The sequence below is a fragment of the Mustela erminea genome, chromosome 15 (assembly GCF_009829155.1).
Source record: "Mustela erminea isolate mMusErm1 chromosome 15, mMusErm1.Pri, whole genome shotgun sequence".
Taxonomy (NCBI): domain Eukaryota; kingdom Metazoa; phylum Chordata; class Mammalia; order Carnivora; family Mustelidae; genus Mustela; species Mustela erminea.
In genome coordinates this window covers 74,950,572-74,972,159 of record NC_045628.1, presented here as the reverse complement: position 1 = coordinate 74,972,159, position 21,588 = coordinate 74,950,572, and the positions used below count along the sequence as shown (strand labels likewise).

The window sequence follows — 21,588 nt, the reverse complement described above, 5'->3', positions numbered from 1 at the left end:
TGATGGCATGTCAAATGCAGGTTCATCAACCATAACGAATATATGCCTGAGGCAGGGCATGTGGATAATGGGGAGGCTCTGCGTATGTGGGGGGCAGGGCTATCTGGAAATCTCTGTGCTTTCCTTTCAAGTTTTCTATAAAGCTAAAACTGTCCTTAAAAAAATAAAAAGTCTTATAAAAAAAAGAAACGAGGACCACATAGTATGTGTTCAATAAATAATTTTTAAAAGGACAGCAGGAGGCAGACAGTAAGCAGACAACACTAGCCTTTCCTCCTGATCTCTCTTCCCAATCAGCCTGTTGGCATTTCAGTTGCTATGCATGTGGCTAATTGGTTCTTTGCGTCTCCTTCAAATCTACTTGGTCAAAGGTTTTTAATTCCATTCTGTCATTAGCAATGAACTTAAAAGCAAGCAAACAAACCAACAAAGCCTGTCCCCCAAACAGCAGATGCCTTGTTCTATCGCTGGCCATGTTGATTTACTAGATCTGAGGGGGTTCCTGGACAGATAGTGAAAAGCTCCTCAGGTGACTTGGCATTCATCCCTCCTTTAAAGCCATCCAGCAGGAAAAGTGCCTGGAAAATAGGCTTCTCTGCTTTAAGAAAGAGACCTAAAATTACAAAGGCTCAAACAGATGGGACTGCATTTTTCTCTCATGTAATAGCCCAAAGCTAGGTGGGCAATCCAGGCCAGGCAGGTGACCCTTCCTTGGGCTGTCCTGGGATACAAGTTCGTCTACAGCATTGCTCTATCACCCAGAGAGCGCCCCTATTCTCCAGCCTGGGGAAGGTGTCAGTCAGCCTCCAGCCTGGGGAAGGGGGATTGCAAGAGAGGTAGCTATGACCTGGGAGAGGCATGTGTCCCCTCACAGAAGTAACGACACAGCCATACCTTGCTGTCAGGGGGGCTGAAAGTGTAGTATTTAATGGCTAGGCTCCATGAGCCAGCTCATGCTGCTGGAGGTTAGGAAGGAGAGGAGGGGGACTGGGGTCACAGTCATGGCCGCAGTCTCAGAGGACTGCTGAAGCCAGTGGTTCTCAAACCTCACTGCCCATTAGAATCATTTGGAGAACTTTGAAAAAATGTCGATGCCCAGGCCATACCCCAGGCCAGCTAAATCAGAATCGACCCTGGGGATTCAACCCAGGGGCAGTACTTTCAAAATCATTTGTACAAACAACATTCTTGAGACGTGGAAGCCACAGACATCATTCCCAGGAGGAACAGAAGGAGGCTTCTGGAAAGCAGGCACAGAAGCCTGAGTTCTGAAGGTCCTAGCTGTCATGAGTGGTCTGCAGATGCAGCAATGCTATGATTTCCACCGCTCAGCCAGCCTGGACATAGCTCCAGCCATGGTTACGCATCTTCGTGAGGTGCAGTGTCTGTCCACAGCCCACACTATGGAACCCATTCCATCAGATTACCTGCTGGTGGCGTGAGGTGATCGGTCCACTCTGCATGCACTTTAGGAGAGCCAATATTGGCAACAACCCCAAATCACAAACTCTTTGGGAATAAGCCTGCCTAGAGTGTTGCAGTGTGATGTTTAAGGGAGCCCTGACTCTGAGCCCAGCTCCACTGGCCATGGCCTCTGTCCTCATCAGGAAATCAGGGACGATGATCATGATAGCCAACATTTATATGGCACCGACTGTTTGCCAATCCCTTTTCTAGGTGCTTAATATATAGTAACTAATTTAATCTTCATACCGATTTTATCAGGTAGACACTATTTTCTGTTCTTATTTTATAGATGAAGAAAAGCCACAGAGAGGTTATATCCAAGGTCACACAGCTAATAAGTGGTCAAGGTAGGATTTGAACCCTGGTGATTCTGGCGTCAACGTCCATGCTCCCAGGTCCACTGACCCACTGCCGAGTGTGGCCGCGGCTTCATCATGGGGATGCCGTGGAGTAATGAGCACCAGGAGAGTATGGTTGCAGGTGATCCTTAGCTCTTGAAATCAGGAGGTCCGTTGTCCCAGGATTTAGCGGAGTGTTCAGCACGTGGGAGGCCCTCACTAAAAATGAATAAGATATAGAATTGCTTTCAGAATCCTTCTTTCCCTCTGTCTGCCTCTGCCTTTTTCCCTCTCTGTCTCTCCCTGTCTCTCTCCTCTTCAGTGTCCTTGGTGTTTGGAGCCAGACGTGTTTCCTCTGGGCTTCCGGACTGGGAGAGGCAGCCGTCAGGGGACGCTCTGATAACCACCACCGTCTGGGCTCCAGCTGGTTCGCCCCTTCAGCTGCTGCTCTGGTTTTCAGTGAAAGACTCCAGGCCAAGCCTCCTCTCTCTGTGGCCACGCCAAGCCTTTCTGGGCACTCTATTTGGATACAGTCTTTCTTTTTTCTTTTTTCTTTTTTTTTGGTCGCTTCTGTCTGAAACTTTCCAAAATTACTCCCTCAGATTCACCCAAAATACTATTTCTTGTCCTGAAATAGCATCTTACACTCACACCAGCATTTTTTTCTTTTTCCTTTTCCTGGGCTGTACATTCAAAAAAAGAAAGAAAGAAAAAGAAAAAGAAAAAGCCACAATGTCATAAACTGGGAGAACATTCTTAGATATTGTCTGGTCCTCGCCCCTCATTTGTGGAGAAGCCTCTGGAGTCACAGCCAAGGAACCTCCTTCGAGGTCACACTGAGGCATCAGAGGGGGCAGCCCCCCTCCAACACAGTGACCTGGACAATCAGTCCAGCCTAGTTTCTCCGGCTCAGGTCTGGTGAGGGGGCCAGCCCGAGCGAGGTCCTCAGGGCTGTGGCCCTTCTCCCCACTACGTGCCTCATCTCGTTCCCAACTGAAACATCGGGGTCCCCGGCTCAGAGTAAAGCATGGCCCCTCCAAAAGAGAGGTGGTTAGGGAAATAGAACAAGGTGGAACTGTTTTCCAATTAAAGCGTTCCAGGAGGCTTTCCTAAATCAGTGCTTTTTATCTGGTGTTTCAAATGTTGTTTCTAAGAGCCTCCCAGTGAGTAGTGTGGAAACAGCTCTCTGCTCTCAGCCACCCGAAAGCACAAAGAATTAAAGCTGCCACCTTACTGGAGCTATTTTTATTGCTGAGGCTTTTCTGAGCCTAACATTTGACTCCGGGTTAGTCAGAAGCGGTGGAGAATGCCGCCCGCGGGCAAAGCTAGGGGAGAGGTGCGGCTCCACGGGGATGGGAGGGTGGGGGGAAGGAGGCCTGCGGGGCTGAGAACCAGGGGGCCATGCAGCCCACGGACTGGGGGAGAGCCCCCAGATGTAGTGGGCGGCTGCCTCCCACGCTGGGTCTCACTACTCTTCACTCCCAGTACTATGGCTCGGAGTACCAAATAGCGAGATGAGCTCAAACACAGATAAGAAAACTGTGCCTGGGTGGCTCAGTGGGTTAAGCCTCTGCCTTCGGCTCAGGTCATGATCTCAGGGTCCTGGGATTGAGCCCCGCATCCGGCTCTCTGCTCAGCAGGGAGCCTGCTTCCCCCGCTCTCTGCGCCTGCCTCTCTTCCTACTTGTGATTTCTCTCTCTTTCTCTCTGTCAAATAAATAAATAAATAAATAAATAAATAAATAAATAAAATCTTTAAAAACAAACAAACACTGTGTCCACACCAAAGTCAGACCCAAGCCCTTTGACCTCCCACCTGGGCCCTGCCATCCTCCACCATTGGCTTGGTGCCCTCTCTCGCCTGCTGGGGACAGTCAGGACTGACTCAGGGGTGGGCCCGGGCTCTGAAAGAGTTTTGATACGCTGGGAATCAGGTGGAGGGGCATTCATGGGATTGAAGTTTTCCATACCACCTTCTGTTCATTTTCCAAACTGGATCGTTGTTCTGTCTCACTAACCACACAACCTATACTTAGCTTCTGACAGAATAAGGAATATGCTTAAACTAGAGCACAGGAGCATAAGAAACAATTTTCTGTGATCGAGAGAGAGGCATCTAGATAGACATGGGGACTTCTTCTCATACATCTGTTAGTTTGGGTGTGTTTCTCTGCAAGGCAGGGGAGCGACCAGTGCTGTCCGGGACGTGCTAGTCCATCCGTGCAGGCTCCGAAGGAAATGGACACTGAGACCGTTCACATCCCAACATCTTCTGCTCCTCTTTCTGCTCTCATCGGAGGGCTTCCGAGCCATCCCTGTTCTTTGTTTCGCTCACGCCCCCAAACAGTCTCTTCAGTTTAATAAAGGAAAAACGCCAAATCAGTAATGATGTACAAAACCCCTTGCTACAACCCCCCTTTATAATAACAAAATCATTATTTTAATAATAAAAGATGATTATTATTTCTTTAAATCAGTTATTGCTGAAAGTTGTTGCTTCCTTGCACAATCGAATAACCCCAGGGAATTTGAAATAATTCTTCTACCTTGGACTTTGATATTTACCCATCAGTATATATATATTTTTTAACTCTCCAGATGATTCCAAAAGAACGAGTTGGGAGCCAGTGACCTGAGCCAGCGCTCTCCTAGACTTCAGTGTGTATATGAATCTCCTCGGGACCCCGGTAGAGACTGATTCAGGAGGTCTACCGTGGGCCTCCAGAGTTTGCAGTTCTACCAAGCTCACAGGTGATGCTAATGATACCAGTCTGCAGACCACACCTTGAGAAGGTGAGGTCAAGGTGTACTAGTTGCCCCCAATGTTGAATGATTCGTGGGGGAATAGAAAATATTGAAGCTTCTTGGGCAAAGGAAGTCTTCCTTATGGCATAGAAAGGCAAGACAGTCTCTCCTTCAGTTGAGAAATTTCCCCCAGGTTGTTAAGAAACTATTTCTCAATTTCCTACCTTGATGGTTTATTGACGCCTCTGGACTTCCGTATTCTAGAATGTTCCAGACCAATGGTACCTGGTAGATGATGGGAGCCAGATACTCCCAGTCCTGGCTGATGATCAGAATTACCCAGGGGAACTTTCTAAAAATCCAGATTCCTGAGACCTTCCCGAACAGCCTCTCATTAAACGTATTTTTCAATAGCCAATTTAAGTTCAGACAGATTTGGGAACCAATGACCTCGCTCACACCCAGCCCTACCTCCTGCTCCCTCACACATTACACATTTTATGGAAGATGAAGCTGCCCCGGGCAAGGGCTTCTTTGTGACAATGTTGACACTTTGCTGTGCCGAGAAAAAAACAACACAAACCTAAGTGAGTGATAGACAGAACTTCTTAAGGGTCGCAGCCATTCTGGCTAATAAATTCAGGCTGGGTGTCCGCCTTTGCTTTTCTAGACTGACAGGCCAATTTTATGAGATAATAAAGTCAACAGCCAGGTATATGGATAGCTAATAAAAAGAGGCAGCTTGGCCCAACAAGAGGAGGTGCAGATTTTGTGTTTCTCTAGACAAGCCATACCCACATGCAGAAAGAGTTTGATACCCCGTGTGGCTGGGCTGCCTACCTGTCCAGTGTAAACAGACACTGGCTCTGGTCATGGTGCACTCTCCTTATACAATTTTCCTGGTATCCCTATGAACCTATGACCCTTTCCTGGTATCCCTATGAGGCAAAGATTTTTAAAGTCTCAGGACAAATCACAGCCAACCCTAACCTGTGAGTAGAAAGGCTTCTCCTTGCCCCACTGGGGCTTTCCACAGCTCTCCAGTCGGATGTCTCATGAGGATGCATGGGTTCTCTGTATCTATGTCACAACTGGCACTGCTCATGGAACATGTAAGGGAGACCCTGGCTACTGTCAGGGCTGTTTGAGACCCAACACCCAGACCCGGAGCCTGGATGCCCCCACCCTGCCCAAGATCTACCAGAAACACCGCCCCAGTAGCTCTGAGATCATGCCATAATTGTTCATTCATGGGACTTTTCCTCACCAATAGACTTCGAGGGCTTGATTTTTCTTTTTTGGTTAAAAAATACTTACTCTGCGTAAATGCTCTACTTTAAGTTTAATCTGTATTTCATCATTTATCCATACATTTATTTTCTGAGCACATACAATGTATCCATAAACACCATCATCTATCTGTAGGTTTTCATGCCGTGATTCTGTTGAGTAGGTATGACTGTCTCTGTTTAACTATAAAGAGTCTGAAGTTCAGAGATTACAAGCCACTCTCTCAATGTCATACTTCTGGAAAGCCATTTAACTGAGGTCTGAACCCAGATCTCTTAGGCTCTGAAACTCCTTCCCTCAAATCTGATTGCCTAAAAACAATAGTCTTTCTCATTTTAGAGACCGAAGAAGGCAGCTAATTATAAGCTTATTTTATTAAAGATTTTTTTATTGGCAAAGACATGGTAAGAAACCAAACGGCATGTGGGTGGCTCAGTTGGTTAAGCATCTGCCTTCAGCTGAGGTCATGATCCCGGGGTCCTGGGAGCAAGCTCCCTGCTCAGTGGGGAGTCTACTTCTCCCTCTCCCTCTGCTTTTGCCCCCTTCCCACTCCCACTGCTCTCTCTCTTTCTCTCTCAAATGAATAAATAAATAAATAAATAAATAAATAAAATCTAAAAAAAAAAAAAAGGTAAAGTCGAAAGGCATACCACCAACTGAAAGTCATCCCAAGACGTAACATTTTAACATTTGTAATTTACTAGCACACCCAGCTGACATCAGTCAGCTGAGACTCGGGCATACTATTTTTTCTGAGAAGCCTTCGCTGAGCCTTCAGTGTAAGTCCAATAGTGTTCCATTACTACATAGCTCCTTTATGCCCCTTCCTTGCACAGACACCACCACCAGCTGCGTAACACACGCTTGCCCGCACCATGCTGCTCCCCGCCGGTTCAGGGAGGGATGCACCTGCAGGACATGCCTTTGGGAAGTATTTATACCTCCAGGTTGTGGCCTCTTTCTTTAAAATGAACTTCTTATTGTTGAATTGTTCTAGGTTCCTAGAGCAGTTGCAAAGGAAGTACAACAAGTTCTCGCTGAGTTTCCCCTACTATTCACAATTACATTCCTATGGCTAATATCAGTGTCAGGTACATTGAAAAAGCGAGTACTTTTTCTCTTCCTGAGCAATGTGGGTAACCACCGGTCATGTAGCCAGAAGACCTGAGTCTCGGCAGCCTTGGTGGAGTTGACCCTCTGAGACTCGGTTTTGTGAGGGCTCCCGCAGGATAACAGGTTGGCCTTACCAGCATTTCTTGGGAGGATTAAAAAGGACCATGTCTGTGAAAGCCCCCCGGGATGGTGCCTGGCACACTTTTTGACTGTGAAACTCTGTAATCCACCTTGACACAGAAATTTCCATCAGGCCAAGTTTAAAGCATGCCGGGTTTCCTTTGTGTGTTCCTGGGCATGTCATACTCCCCGCACTACTGAGCCGTACTTGTGTTTACTTGATAGACTCTGTACATTTCTCTCCCTCCTCCTTCCTTCCCTCATGCTCTCCCAATAAATCCTGGTTGACGAATTCAGGCCAACAGCAGTGGCTCTCAGCAGAGAAATTGTCTCCTCTTCCGGATTGCCTCTGTCAAAGTGGCTGGTCAACCCAGGTGGTCCTGGCCGGGCCGGGGGTTGACACGGGTGGACGGCCCGTGCATCCTGAATTCTCAAGCAGCCGAGAAACACTGAACCGGAAGAGAGTGCCAAGGTGGTACAGAGCTGAAGCGTTTCCAAATCTCTCCTGTTACTGGTGGGGAAGGAAGGAGGTAGGTGGGGTGGGGGAGGGGTGAGGAGGGGACAGAAGGAGCAAAAACACACATAACTAGAAAATCGGGCTTTTGACATTTTCCTCTCCCTCCTGATTTATGGGACGTCCCCTGAGCTAGACGCCAAGCTGGCATGCATGTTTTCAGAAATGAATATGATACTCAAACACTTCAGAATTAAAATGACTCTCTTGAGGTGCGCGCTTGGTGACTAAGGCTGCCCGCGTCTGCCCTCACACAGATGCCCTCTGAAAGAGGCGCCTCTTTTGGGCACATCTCACCTCGCCCACGACATCCTGGAAGCCAGCAGACGCCTGAAGGGAACATGGCTTGGGGCTGTGCCTGTATAATGAGAGTTCTCTTTAAGGCGTTCTCTTGTTTATCCCAGTCCATTAAGAGGATTCCATTCAAAATGACTAGTTGCTAGCCCTGTGAGAAACAACTGTCCATATTCCTTAATTAGCACAAGAGAACTTGAAATAAAATATTTACACACCGTTATTTCTTTCTTTGCTTGTTCCTTTTTTTTTTTTTAGGAGACTGGGTTGTCCTTTAATGTCTGCTTTTCCTTGTGTGCCCGGTTTTTTAATTGGACCCCTCCCTGTGTTTTGGGTCTTTGGCTGCAAGGCCACGCGGGTGGAGGAAGTCTGGGGTGTCTCCCCAGCCAGGCAGAGCAGACAGCCAGAAGTAGTAGGAAAGAAACCTTTCTGAAATGGAAGAAACAAGACAGAGAACTGTATACTCCCACTGGCAGCTGCCTTTCAAGTAGGGTGTGAAAAGAACTGCACTCAGCCACCTTCAGAGGAAGGGAACAAAGAGCAAAAGGTTACACACCAGGATCTTGAAGAGAATTCTGGCTAATCCTAAAAATGATCATGTACGGAATGTTCTAGAAATCTAGGCAGGGTTTGGTTTGGCGGGGGGCGGGGGGGCATTAAATAGAGTTTGAAACAAGCCAAGGTTTATGGAGGTTTATCATACCAAGATGTTTCTATGGGCCACCTGTTGAAATGAGGGTTGGCCTCTACTCCAGCATGAGGTATGGAAAATATAGCTGTTTCTTGGCACATCTAACTACCAGCACATGGGAAAGGGTTTTGAGCTTTGTCTGTGAGTTGTGAAACAGTGATTTTCATGCTTGTTTCTTCATTCCTACTGGGTGGTTGCAAACTCTTGCAGACAGGCTCTCCTGTCTTTGCTAGGCTCTCTCCATCCCCTTTTAGCTTCTGTTTTTCCCTCTTTTGCCCTTTCCCATCTGGAAGGTCCAGAGCTGTGCAGAGAAAAGTAAAAAGTAGGGGGGAATGGTCAGGGGTCAAAGTTCAAAGCAGGACACAGAAGAAGAGAGTAAGAACAGCTTTGGGCTACGAGTTAAGCAACCCAGCTACGAGTTAAGCAACCCTAGGCACTAAAGGACAGCCATGATAATAATAGTAGTTTTGAATACTAATAGCACTTACCACATATTGAGCCTTTATTATTGCCAGGCAACGTTCGAAGTTCTTTAAACGCAACCAGGGCAAATGAAGGAGATGACACATTCGTGGTGCTCATTTTACAGATGAGAACACTGAGGTCTAGATATGTCAAGGAGCCTCCCCACAGTCTCACAGCTGTCAGAGGCTGAGCTGAGCACTGAGCTGTCAGACGCTTAAGGCTGGTGTCCCGACACCGCATTGCCTCTCTTGTGCATGGGGGCGATTAACTTACATTCCCTCAATCCCTGTAAAGTGAGTTTTACAGTTTTAGTAGCTGTTTTAAAAGCTCCTTCCAGTCTTTTCTCCAATTGAGGTTCCTGGCTGCTTCTTCCACTCACCCACCCTCACCACTTAGTCCCAGAATGCAGCAACATCAGCTACCTGAGGCTGCTGGGGACAAGCGGGAAGTGGACACTTAACCCCTGATATCGTCTCTTAACATCCCTCCCGGTGGCCCTTCAGCATGCCAAACAATATTCGGCTTCATCGGGTCCCACGCGAAAGACCTTGCTGGAGGTGTGGAGATCAGCGCTGGGCTTTAGCAGGACGCAGGAACCACACTAAGGGGCTTGAATCTCGAAGGCATTATGCTAAATAAAATAAACCAGACATAAAGAGAAGAGTGCTGTCTGATTCCACTCCTATGAGGTAAGTGGAAAAGTGAGAGTCATAAAGACAGAGGCTAGACGGTGGTTGCCAGGGAATGGGGTCAGGGGAATGGGGAGTCGGCATTTAACAGGAACAGAGTTTCGGTCTCACAAGGTGAAAAAGTTCTGGAGATGGATGGCAGTGAGGGTTGCTCAAAAATGCAAATGCGCTTGATGCCCCTGAACTGTGCTCATAGAAATGGCTGAAATGGTAAGCATTACATTACGTCTATTTTACCACAATAAAAAAGAAAATGGGTCAGTCAATAAAAAAAAATCCTCTTGTTTGTTTATGACCATGCGTAAGGTGCCCTTGTTTAAAAACTAATACAGGGGTGTCTGGGTGGCTCAGTCGGTTAAGCCTCTGCCTTCAGCTCAGGTCATGATCTGAGGGTCCTGGGATCGAGCCCCACATCAGGCTCCCTGCTTTCGCCTTCTCCTACTCCCCCTGCTTGTGTTCCCTCCCTTGCTGTGTCTCTCTCTGTCAAATAAATGAATAAAAATCTTTAAAAAAAAAATGGAGACGTATACATATCAACTTACAATAACCGGATTTTTACTGGCAAGGTTCTCTCCAGTCTTCTTCTTTGTATTCATCTACGCACCCAGCTTTCTCATGTATATATAGAAATGCAAATGCTTGAGTTCACACTATAGAAGCAGCTATTTCATTCATTTTACTTTTTTTCACTTAATGTTATGTTAAGAGCATTTTCCAAGCAATTAAAATTTATTTCTAAACATAATTGTAATAGCCACACACCAGCTCAGGCATGCTCTGGTTTATTTAGCCCTCCTTCTGTTTTTGGACATTTAGATTTTTCCAATTTTCTGCTTTGTAAATAACTTCATAGCCGTCCTCCTAGTGCACTCATCTTCGCCTGCCTCTGATCATTTCCTCAGCCCAGCCTTCTAGAAACAGAGCCACGGGTCAAAGGACAAGTTAATATTCAAAAGGCTTTTTGCTAATTCTGTATGTGTGTGTTTGAACTAGCTTCAGAAGCCCTTTACCTGCCCTTTGTTCCTTTAGAGCCCTTGATTGTTAACTTCTTTCCACCTGTTGCTGGCTGAAGGGTCCTCGGATTCCTGCTCCCTGGAAACCTCCTTGAGAGAAGACTGTCTGAACTCTGATCACCCCTTAGTCCAAGCCTAGAGATCTGAGCAAAGGAGGTCTGCTGGGCAAACAGAACTCGACGGGGTCTGAGGTTTTGTTTGGGTAAATACAGCTGGTATCACACAAGAAGGTGTGAGGTAAGGGTACCCCTCAGTCAGCGGGCTGTGCGCTGAAGCGTTCGGCACACTTCCTGCTCTGTTATGAGCAGGGAGAGTAAAACCTTGCTCATGGTGCACAGCTGATTAAACGTAGCCAGGACAACATGACCTTTGGGTGTCTCTGCATTGTGTCACTTACTCCTAAGTTACACACACACACAGCCCCACCCTCAAAGGGGAGATTGTCAACATCTGATCCCCAGGAGATCTTTGGTTTCAACAACTCTTCTTGGGGTTTTTCATCAGGGTGAGCTGACCCTTTCTCATAATGTCTCCCCAGCTTCCCCTATGAAACTCCTCTCCACCGCTCAGATCTCACGCAAATGGAATCTCCACGTGGTGGCTTTTGTGACCCTTTCAAACTAGATCTACGTCCCACTGTGCTTTTCGTCATAGCGTTAGTCACAGTTTGTTGTTATACTAAGTTTTAATCACTTGATTAATGTATCACTTAATGTTTTCATTCAACAAATATTTTTTGAAGTGCCTATGTGTGCCAGGAACGGTACAATTTTCTGGGATTGCAGGGACCAGCAAGAAGAGATTTGGTTCCTTTCCTTGTGGAGCTTAGAGTCCAGTGGGGGAAAAAACAAATAAAAGTCTGATTCCAGTTTTCAGGAAGTGTTCTAAAAAAGGGAACTAAGCAGGTGCAGTGACAAAGATTGGTGGAGGGCCCCAGACAGACAGAGCAATCACGAAGATGGGAAGAGTGAGAGAAGCGAATCATGGGAAGAGCCAAGAAGAAAGAAGGAAGCATCCGGGTGTCTGAGGAACTGACAGGCATGGAGGGAATTTTGTGTGTCAGGGGAGAGGGACAGGAGATGGGGGAACATAGACAGACAGGGCCAGAGTGCGCGGTTGGAGAGAGACACGAAACCAGGCCAAAGCGGCTGAGAGGCCGAAACCTGTCCACTGTAGTTGACAAAACATGGCGGTCGGTGGTGACCTCAATGGCATTTTCTAGCCACAACCAGATTGCAGGGTTTGAAGAGGAAGCAGATGGTGATGAATTAGAAACTATGTGTGTGAGAAGAAAAGTTTAAGTTGTGCAAAGGAATAGAAAAATCATCAGGTGGGCCGAGGAAGTGATTGGGGTTGGTTTCTCTGATTTCCTTTCCCTTTTTTTTTTTTTTTTTTGGATAAGAGATCGTAGAGCACATTTATTAGCTGTGGGGATGACTCAGTGGGGAGACAGAGAGAGACTCACAACGCTCAGTGAGGCAATAAGTGGTGAGCTAAGTCCTTGAGAAGATAGGATGGATGGCATCCAGCGCAGAGATGAATAGATAAGGCTTTTATAGGAAGAGAGCCACCTCATCAATTTTTTAACACTTTATTATGGAAATTTTCAAACATATAAAAGTGTAATGAAACCCCAGGTACTCATCACCCCTGCTTCAACACATGGCCAATTGCATTTCGTCTATAATCTCACCCAGTTTATCACCCCTTTCGCAGATTATTTTGAAACAAATCCAAGACACTAGAATTTTCCATCCACGACAGCCTGAGTAGTAGTATGCCTACAAAGTAAGAGCTTTTTAAAAATCACAACAAAGCTATAACCACATTGAGTAATTAGTAATTTCTTAATGTCATCAAATATCCAGGGGGGTGTTCAAATTTCTCTGACCATCTTTTATGTTTTTAATCTTCACTGGCTTGCTCAAATCAAAACCAAAACAAAATGCACATGTAGAATTTGGTTGACATAGCTTTTATAGTCTCTTTTGATCTATCGGTTCCCCCTCCCTTTTCTTCCCTTAACATCTGTTAAGAAACCAGACCTTTTGTCTTACAGAATTTCTCACATTTGGAAATTTGCTGATGGCGTACCCAGGGTGTCACTTAACACCTTCTTTTCTCACTTGTAAATCCTCAAAAATATTAGTTTACCTCTTACATCTAAAGGCTTGTTCAGATTCGGGGTTAGTGGGGGTTTTCTGGGAGCAGGGAGAGGCAAGAGCCCTTTCTAGGTGGTTCTGGGTCCTTCCTCTGGTTTCACATCAGGATGCATTGTAATGGTAATGCCTGGATCTCCTGCATCCCCTGATGTCCAGAGTAGTCAGTAGGTCTGGTGCTGATACCTGCTTCACTCTCTATAAAGCTCCTCAGCTGGTATTTGCTGATGGTTTTAGCGTTACAGACGGCCATGGCCTTGATCTGTTCTTTCATTAGCAATTACAAAATGATGCTATTCTAACTCTGTCGTTCTAGTATGGGTTGAATTATGACCTCCAAATTCATATGCTAAAATCCTAACGCCAGTATCTCAGAACGGGACAGTATTTGGAAATTAGGTCATTGCAGCTGGAATTAGTTAAGAAGAGGTCATGCTGGAGTAGGGTGGGCCCCTTATCCACCACGACTGGGATCCTCGCACGAAGGAGAAATTTGGACCCAGAGACAGACAGACAGACAGACACACACACACACACAGGAAGACTGCCATAGGAGGACTGGAATTATGTTGCCACAAGCCAAGGAACTGTCAAAAGCTGGGAGAGAGGCCTGGAAAAAATCCTTTGGAGGGAGCAGGGCCCTGCTGACACCTTGATCTTGGACTTCCAGCCTCTAGAACTGTGAGCCAATAAATTCTTGTTGTTGAATGTACTTTGTTACAGCAGCCTTAGGAAACCAACACACATTTCTTCTGCAGTTTCTGATGGGCATTCTTAAAGAGAGGGAGAGACTTTCCCTCATCAGGTATTTGGTTATTCTGAAGTACAATTCATGCAGGAATGTAGGATACATGTTTGGTTCTTTCCCACTACTCTTATTTCTTATTTTATTTTATTATTTCTTATTTTATTTTATTTTGTTTTATTATTTCTTATTTTATTTTGTTTTATTATTTTATTTTTTAAGATTTATCTATTTGAGAAAGAGAGTATACATGCACGGCGGTTGGGGGAGGGACAAAGGGAGAGAATCTTTAATCAGACTCTCCACTGACCATGGAGCCCAAAGTGGGGTTCAATATCATGACCCACAAGATCATGATCCATGAGATCACGACCTGAGCTCACACCAAGAGTCAGATCCTTAACCGACTGAACCACCCAGGAGCCCCTTTAAAATACTGAATGGTTTCCTGGTACCCTCCAAAGCTGACCAGTGAGATTTTAGAAATTTAGTATTATCATAAACTATAAATGTAAAGATAACTGATATATCTCAAACCACTGAAGTCATTAATCTTTTTGACGATCAAACTGCCTCATCTTTGGCCAGATGTAGTCCCTCCCAGATGATTCCTGAGTCTTTTGGAATAATATCCAATTGTTTGATGGCTTTCTTGCTTTTTGGTGCAACATGATGTTCCATGTTCACCTTGCTCTAGACCACAAGCTGCCATTTCTCCAAGGGCCTCTGGGTCTTCTTAATGGGAAATGATATTTAGAAACTACAATCTGGTACTAGTGAAACTCATTGCTACCAGGTTGACTACTGTTTCCAGACTTTTCCAGTGATAGAGCTAAAAAGAAATTAAGAGAATATATATCATGACTTTATAATACTTAATTCTTTCACACTGAAAACCTTAGTTCTTTGTCATTAAATTTATTCTAATAAATTGTTTGGTTTCTCTTACTATGTGTGTCTGTATTACAGTTTTATTATATGGTTAAAATACAGAGTGGCCAGTGCACACACATACATATACTTCAGAACAACAATGTCAATATGATTATTAATATTAATATTGTTGAAACAGTTTAAGATTTCTTTGTGACTCTTCTAGTCCTTGGGAGATATATGTGTCTCTACTTAGGATGCACAATCTAATTACTAGGCTTTAAAGTCATCTGAAATAATGTTTCTCTATGTGTTTAATCTACTCAGTTTATATGCATTTATATCATTTTATTTTGCTTTCAACATTTTTGGGAGAGTACAGTTCTCTTTCTGATTAAATTTTGTTTCATGAGACGTTCAGATGACTCCTAAGTCAAGTCTATAAAAGAAAGTCCATTCAGATAGTCTGGTTTATATTGTCTTCCCCATCATCTTGTTCCCTCCCTTCCACACATAGGTGACAAGTTTTATTAGTTTTTGGTATATCCTTTCATTAAATTTTAAAATAATAGTAATGTATACAATTTCCCCCTGTTCTAAGATGTAGGGTAGTGCACTAAATACACTACTTCTCCATTTTGCTTTTTTCACTTGACAATAAATCCTAAAGATCTCTTTATAGTAGGATGTAGCCTTATGGAGACCTCATTCCTTTTTGTGATGCAATGTTCTCCATTGTATGGATTCGACTTAGGCTGAGGTTTCTTCAACTTGTCCCCTAGTGAGGCACATTAGGGTTGTTCTCCAGCCTTTAGCTATTACAATAAGTACTGTAACGAATAGCTTTGTACATAAACCTCAGTGTATTTCTGCCAGCCTATCTTAGGGATATTTTCCTGATTGGGATTGCTAGGTCAAAGGATAAAATACATACGTAATTTTGTTGAATATTACCAAGTTCCCCCTCATAGGAGCTGCTTTAGTCTGCATTCCTACCAGTACTGTATGAGAAGGCCTACTGTCCCACAGCCTCACCAACAAATTTCTGGATGTTTGCCACTACAACAGATGAAAATGGTATTTTTATTCCATTCTGATTTGCATTTTTTTTTTTCACTAATTTTAAAGGGAGAAGACAGGTAGAAATGTGAACACAGATTTGCACATTTGGTGTTAAGTAGATGTCTGTCCCTCTAGGCTCTAAGCTCTGTGAGGGTAGGACAGTGGCTGTTTTGCTCACTCTTGTGTCTCTGGGGCTGGGCCCAAGGCCTGGCATAGAGGAGGCACTTGCCAGTGTATAAGGAAATGGATGAATGAATGAATGAATAAAAGACAAAGACTGCCTTTTGGCCCATCTTATAACTGCACTAGGGTATAGCCAACACCTTACCTTCAGTCTTTCCTTCTCCTCTCTCTAAGTTCACACCTACAATTAGGAGAGCCATTTGGAAGTCTCAATTAAATTGTGAGTTTCAAAAAAAAAATAGTCACAGAAAAGACTTGCCAATACCATGTCCACAAGGTTAATGTGTCCTGCCTGTGTAAGTTAGGGGTGGGGATGAGGGACAGCATGAAATGTTACTGCTGTTGACAGATACTGGAAAGACTAGCTTAGCCAGGTGAGCATTAACACAGGAATGATGAATTGCTTGTTTAAAGGAAAGAACTGTCTTCATGCAAATTCCCTCCCTCTTCATTCCACCCCATTCACAAACTCTCAGAACTGACAGAAACGTCAGGGCTCATTGACTCTTACCCTTGGTCAAGGGCATTCTGGCATTCACCCATCCTGTGCTTGGCCATCTCAGAGAACAATGAGCTCATCTCACAGGGAAATCCTTCCTACCTGAGGATGGACAAAGTAAAAAGGTTCTTTGACTTACAGTCCTTTAGAAAAAAATAGCTATCTTACCATTTATATCTTATCTTTCCTTTCCTGAACTCCTTCCCAAAAAAATCTCAATTATTTTTAACCTTTCCTTAGATAAGATGGCCCTTCACATGAAAACTCACTCCCCAACTTCCACCTCTTCTTCCCAGGAAGACACTATCCAAAGTTACACTTCCTTGACAATATCAAAATTAAGGATTTCCACCTAATAAAAAAATCATGGACACAAAAGGCAAACGACAAATCTGGAAAATACATTTTAAATATCTAAACCTGACATGGTGCAAATATCTACAAAGCCTAAGGAATTTTTTCAAATTAATTTTTTAAAAAACCTAATCGATTAATAGATCAAAAAGTATGAATAGTCAGCTCATACGAGAGGAAACCCAAAATGGTGAGCAAATGAAGAAATGCTGGGACTTGTTTAATCAGAGATATAAAATAAAAACTATGGTGAATTATGACACTATACCCATCCAACTTGACAAAAATTAGACAGCTGGGTGATGACAGGTCACAGGAGGGTTGTAGGGAATACAGGACCGTCGTGTGATGGCAGTGAGAGTGTAGATGGGGGCAGCCCCATTGTTGCGGGCAATCCAGCAGTACTTGGTCGAATGCACTTATCTCGGATCCAGGAATCACATTTCTGGAAATGCCTGCAGAGAAATTCTCACACTGGTCTCTAAGGGAAAGTGCATGAAGATCCTTGTCATAGCCTTGATTATGGGGACTGAGAGTTGAAGCCATGACAGATGTCCATCACTAGGGGAATGAAGAAGTAAAATGTGGCATGGTACAGCAGCAAGGAGCAATGAAGCAGAGGTATAATCGATTCTCATTATTCATTATAGTTGTGTTCTATAAAGTTGTTGCAAACACAGAGTTAGCAAATATTGAACCATTGCTCCTAGGGGAAATAGAGAGTTAGGTTCCTGCAAGCCTCTGGTCACATTTTTGTCAACTCATCAACACATAACCTTATTTTCTGTGTTTCTCTGTTTAAAGACATCTTATTCAATCCATATTGTTGACTCATTAACATTGAGCTCATGACCAACGGTTCTGTAACTCATGCTTGAAGGAAGCCTATCTAGCACCCATGTATTTTCTGTAAGGCATATCCCAGCCTTCTTGCACAAAGAAACTCTAGACCCTTTCAGCACTGTGTTTGGGATGATTTTAAATATCAAAATCATCAAAAATTCCCAGATATGTGAAAAACATAACACTAAATAGACTTCCAAGGGACACTGCATTATAGCATACTGAATCCGGAAGGCAGAGCACCTCCTCGTTCTAGCTCAGCTGAGAACGTACCTGCCAGTGACTCACATTTTTCTCCACCCTGCTCATGTCTGTGAAGGACCATGAATGAGCCCTGAAGCTCCCCAAGTGTTGATTTGGGGGTTACAAATGAATTTTTGTGAGGCAGTGAATTTGCAAACACAAAATCTGAGGATTAACTGTATACTCAGCAACCCGATTCATTCTTTACAAACTAGAATTGAATGAAAAAAGCAAGACAGAGAATCAGACACATAGTACAGTACTATTTATGTAAAAATATGTACAAAGCAGCAGCACATGGTTTATAAGAGCCCATACATATCAGAGGATACACATCATTGCCTCCTGGGTGAGGGAGAACAAAACTAGGAAATAAATGCATCAAAGAATTAAAGGAGAGACATTTGTATGTCCAGAACAGAATGTGAGTAACTTACTTACCTGACACTCCCTTCCCTTTCTGCCACTTTGTGCTTTGTGGTGGGGCCTGAATCCTCATGTTGTTGGCCTTTCCCTTCTCCAGGCTGTCTTTCCTCTCTGAACACCATTCTTCCAGGACAGTTTCTGACATATTTTATGTATTTTCTCTTATTTATTTATTTATACCTCTACTCCATTGCAAAAAGGGTTCAAGGCTATAGTCAATCAGGTATGTATACCTGAATGAGCAAGCGAATGGGTGATTTCTAGACCTTGTCCATCGTATTCTGATCTCCTCCTCAAGATAAGTCCCAATATTACAAAAGGGGGTGGCCAGTGAAGCAAGCTCTTATGTCCATTGAACAAGGCTCTCCTTAGCTGTTAATGCAAACTAGCACTGCATTTGCATTTTGAACAGTTACTGATGATTTGTATTACTGATGATTTGTATTCAGCTTGTAGTATCTCAAACCTTCCAGGTCTTTTTCACACGAACCACATTTGTGTAGTTGACTTTTTTCTTAACCTGCTGGATACTATTCCTTTAGATAGAAGCTAGTGATAGATAGATAGATGATAGATAGATAGATAGATAGATAGATAGGCGTAGCTCTAAACCATCAATTCAGAATATTAAATTTGTTTGAAACTTATTATTTCTGTTATTATGTATTGGCCATTCTTCCCAGTTCTTTGTCATCTGAAAGTTGGTAAGAATGCCTTCAGTTACTTTCAGCTATTGATAAAGTCCAAGGTAATGGAACAGTCTTTTGAATGGTCATGTGTCACCTCTGGGAATGCTGACCTCTGTGAATTCTTGTAGACATGTTGCACCCACCTTTAGTCACTGATACTGAATTTCTCTTTCTCTTTTTCTCACCTTTCTCCTGAACAACACCATGAAAACTTTGTAAGACGCTTGTCTGAAATCCAGTACACTAATCCCTGGATCCGTCAGCATGATTTTGCATCACTGCACTATGGAGTTGGAAATACATGCTGAATGTTGTACAACACAGCATGTCACTGATGGGGAAATCAGGTGAGAGTACTGCACAAGCACGCACAATGAAGAGGCATGAGTACTCACACAAGTACTCAAGTATCCAGGTTAGAAAGATGGTCAATAATAGTGTCTTAACTCAAAGCCTATACTCCAGACTCCATGTCCAAGGGACTTTACAAAATGTCCTACCACTGAAGAGACCAAGCTGAATCCTAATGACTGCTCCTTGCTTTTGCTCAATCTTTTAAATAGATCTACTCCAGGATGTTATTGAGACTTCATGTGACATCAGAAAACTGAAGCCCAGGGAACATCCAGGGCTTTAAGGTAAGTCTCTAGACTGGTGAGTTTGGCTCCATCCTCACACCATGGCCTGGGGGTGGAGAATGCTCACAGGTCAGATGCCTTACCAGACAGGATTGTATGTTGTGCAGACAAAACAACAGGCACTCACTGGTTGCCTGGGTGGCTCAGTCATTAAGCATCTGCCTTCAGCTCGGGTCGTGATCCCAGTGTCCTGGGATTGAGCTCTGCGTTGGGCTCTCTGTTCAGGGGGAAGTTTCCTTTTTCCTCTCCCTTGCTTGTATTCCCTCCCTCGCTGTGTCTTTCTCTGTCAAATGAATAAACAAAATCTTAAAAAAAAAAAATAAAGCAAAAAACCCAAAACCAGGCACTCACTATAGCTTACTCCATAGACAGTAAGAATACCAAGGTAAAAGTGAAAACGGTACTCAAACAAATGAGTCTATTTTCCCTGTTACCCCCAATAATGTTGGAACTTCTTCACCTGTTTTTTCTGTCCCATGCCACATGCCCGTTAGTCTGTAGGCTCCCAGAAGAAAGGTCTATGGATTTCTTGTTATCATTGCAGTCCCATTGCTGGGCACAGAGTAGAATCTCAATGAAAAATTAGTGAAGAGCCAAATAATTGAAAAATTCCATGTTCTTTATACCTCCTTGTACAAATTTAATTATCCCCAGTAGTTAGGATTTTTTGAAGAAGACTTTCAGAATGTTTTTGCATGAACAGCAATGAGGCTTTGATAACAATAGCAACACTAACATGCTATGCCTCTATGGTACTGTATACCTTTGGCACTCTCTCAATGTTCTTTGAAGAGCTCATAAATTCCATCTGATAATATCTCTGCAGGAAAGAGGAGTATTGTTCCATTCTGCATGTAAGGATGTTGGATCACCAGAGGCTGGTCCTTCCGTCAGGACCACAAGTAGAGTGGATAGCATCTGGCGGAGTTTGGGGATTCTGATTTAGGGTTTGCTCACCATCTACCTGAGAAGTCTGTTTTGGGAATCATATTATTTGCTCTCTGTAATGCAGCATTTCAGCTTAGAGAAAGCTGACCAGTTCCTGCAGAAAGTCAGAGTGTATCTACATTTTTGTTTCTGGCAAAATGCATAGTGAAGTGTTTATCTTTCTACTGAAAGATAGGAATGTTTTCTGAAGGTGCATTTAAATCATAAAGGAGGGGAAGCTGGAGGAGAAGCAACAGACTTGAGGTTCAGTCCTGGTCCTCAGGTTCCCTGCTGAGATGGGGGGTGGGGACAAAGGCTACCCCACCCGGTGACAGCCTAGAGCCCATGTTTACCAGTTCCTGTACAACATGCCTCACTGCTATTGGAAGCCAACAGCCTCCCTGGAATAAGGGAGCCACATCCCATGGACACCTTTCATGCATAGGCACCACAGATTATGATAAATTTCTGACAAATGAAAATAAAATGTCTTGAGGAAAAGACTTCTTGCTCTAATTTGCCCACTAGCTTCTTGTGTGCCCCAAAGCCTTCCTTGTCCTAGTAAGTTAAGTGTTGTAATCTGCATTTTCCAGAGGAGAAAACTGACTCAGTAGTTTCTAACTCAAAGTGAAATAAAGTAACTAGCACAACAGAGGCGACTTGGCTCAGTGGATTAGGCGTCCACCTCTTGGTTTTGGCTCAGTCATGATCTCAGGGTCATGGATCCAGCTCCATAATGGGCTCTGCGCTCAGCGAGGATTTGGCTTGGAACCCTCCCTCTTCCTCTGCCCCTCCCCTGTTCACGCATGCATGCGCATGCGCTGTCTCTCAAAATAAATAAATCTTAAAAGGAAAAAAATATATATATATATATATATATGTCAGAACAGAGACTTAAAGCCAGAGGATTTTGAGAGCAAAATCCAATGCTGTTTCTCTACACCAGACCTGCCCCTTTAAGTCACAAGAGGGAGGGAATGAGATGGTGTGTGTCCCCAGGAGCACCCTACAGACATGCGAACTTCCGCTAAGATTCTCCGTTAAGCAGGATAACTGGCCTTCTCCTGATGGAGAACAAGCCATCATGCTATGTAGCCTTTGACAAGAGAGCACAGCAGCCATGACAGGGGAGTCCTAGGATGGCAGAGACTTGGGCCATATCTGAATCAGCTAATCTGGACAGAGGGAAACATGAATGGCCATGCTCAC

General features: G+C 44.0%; 1 long non-coding RNA gene across 6 annotated transcripts; it reads right to left on the bottom strand.

The window, feature by feature from the left end:
- Positions 1-3,534: 3,534 nt before the first annotated feature.
- On the bottom strand, positions 3,535-19,656 carry LOC116574367. Of its 6 annotated transcripts, none has more exons than XR_004279242.1 (6): positions 18,141-19,656; positions 16,272-17,174; positions 14,330-14,474; positions 9,060-9,322; positions 7,884-8,044; positions 3,535-4,154 (listed from the first exon to the last, which is right to left on the bottom strand). It is a non-coding gene; the product is annotated as an uncharacterized LOC116574367 (long non-coding RNA). The 6 variants fall into 6 exon arrangements; XR_004279241.1 differs by lacking the exon at positions 3,535-4,154 and adding an exon at positions 6,435-7,583; XR_004279244.1 differs by lacking the exon at positions 3,535-4,154 and adding an exon at positions 6,435-7,577.
- Between the last annotated feature and the right edge of the window lie 1,932 nt (positions 19,657-21,588).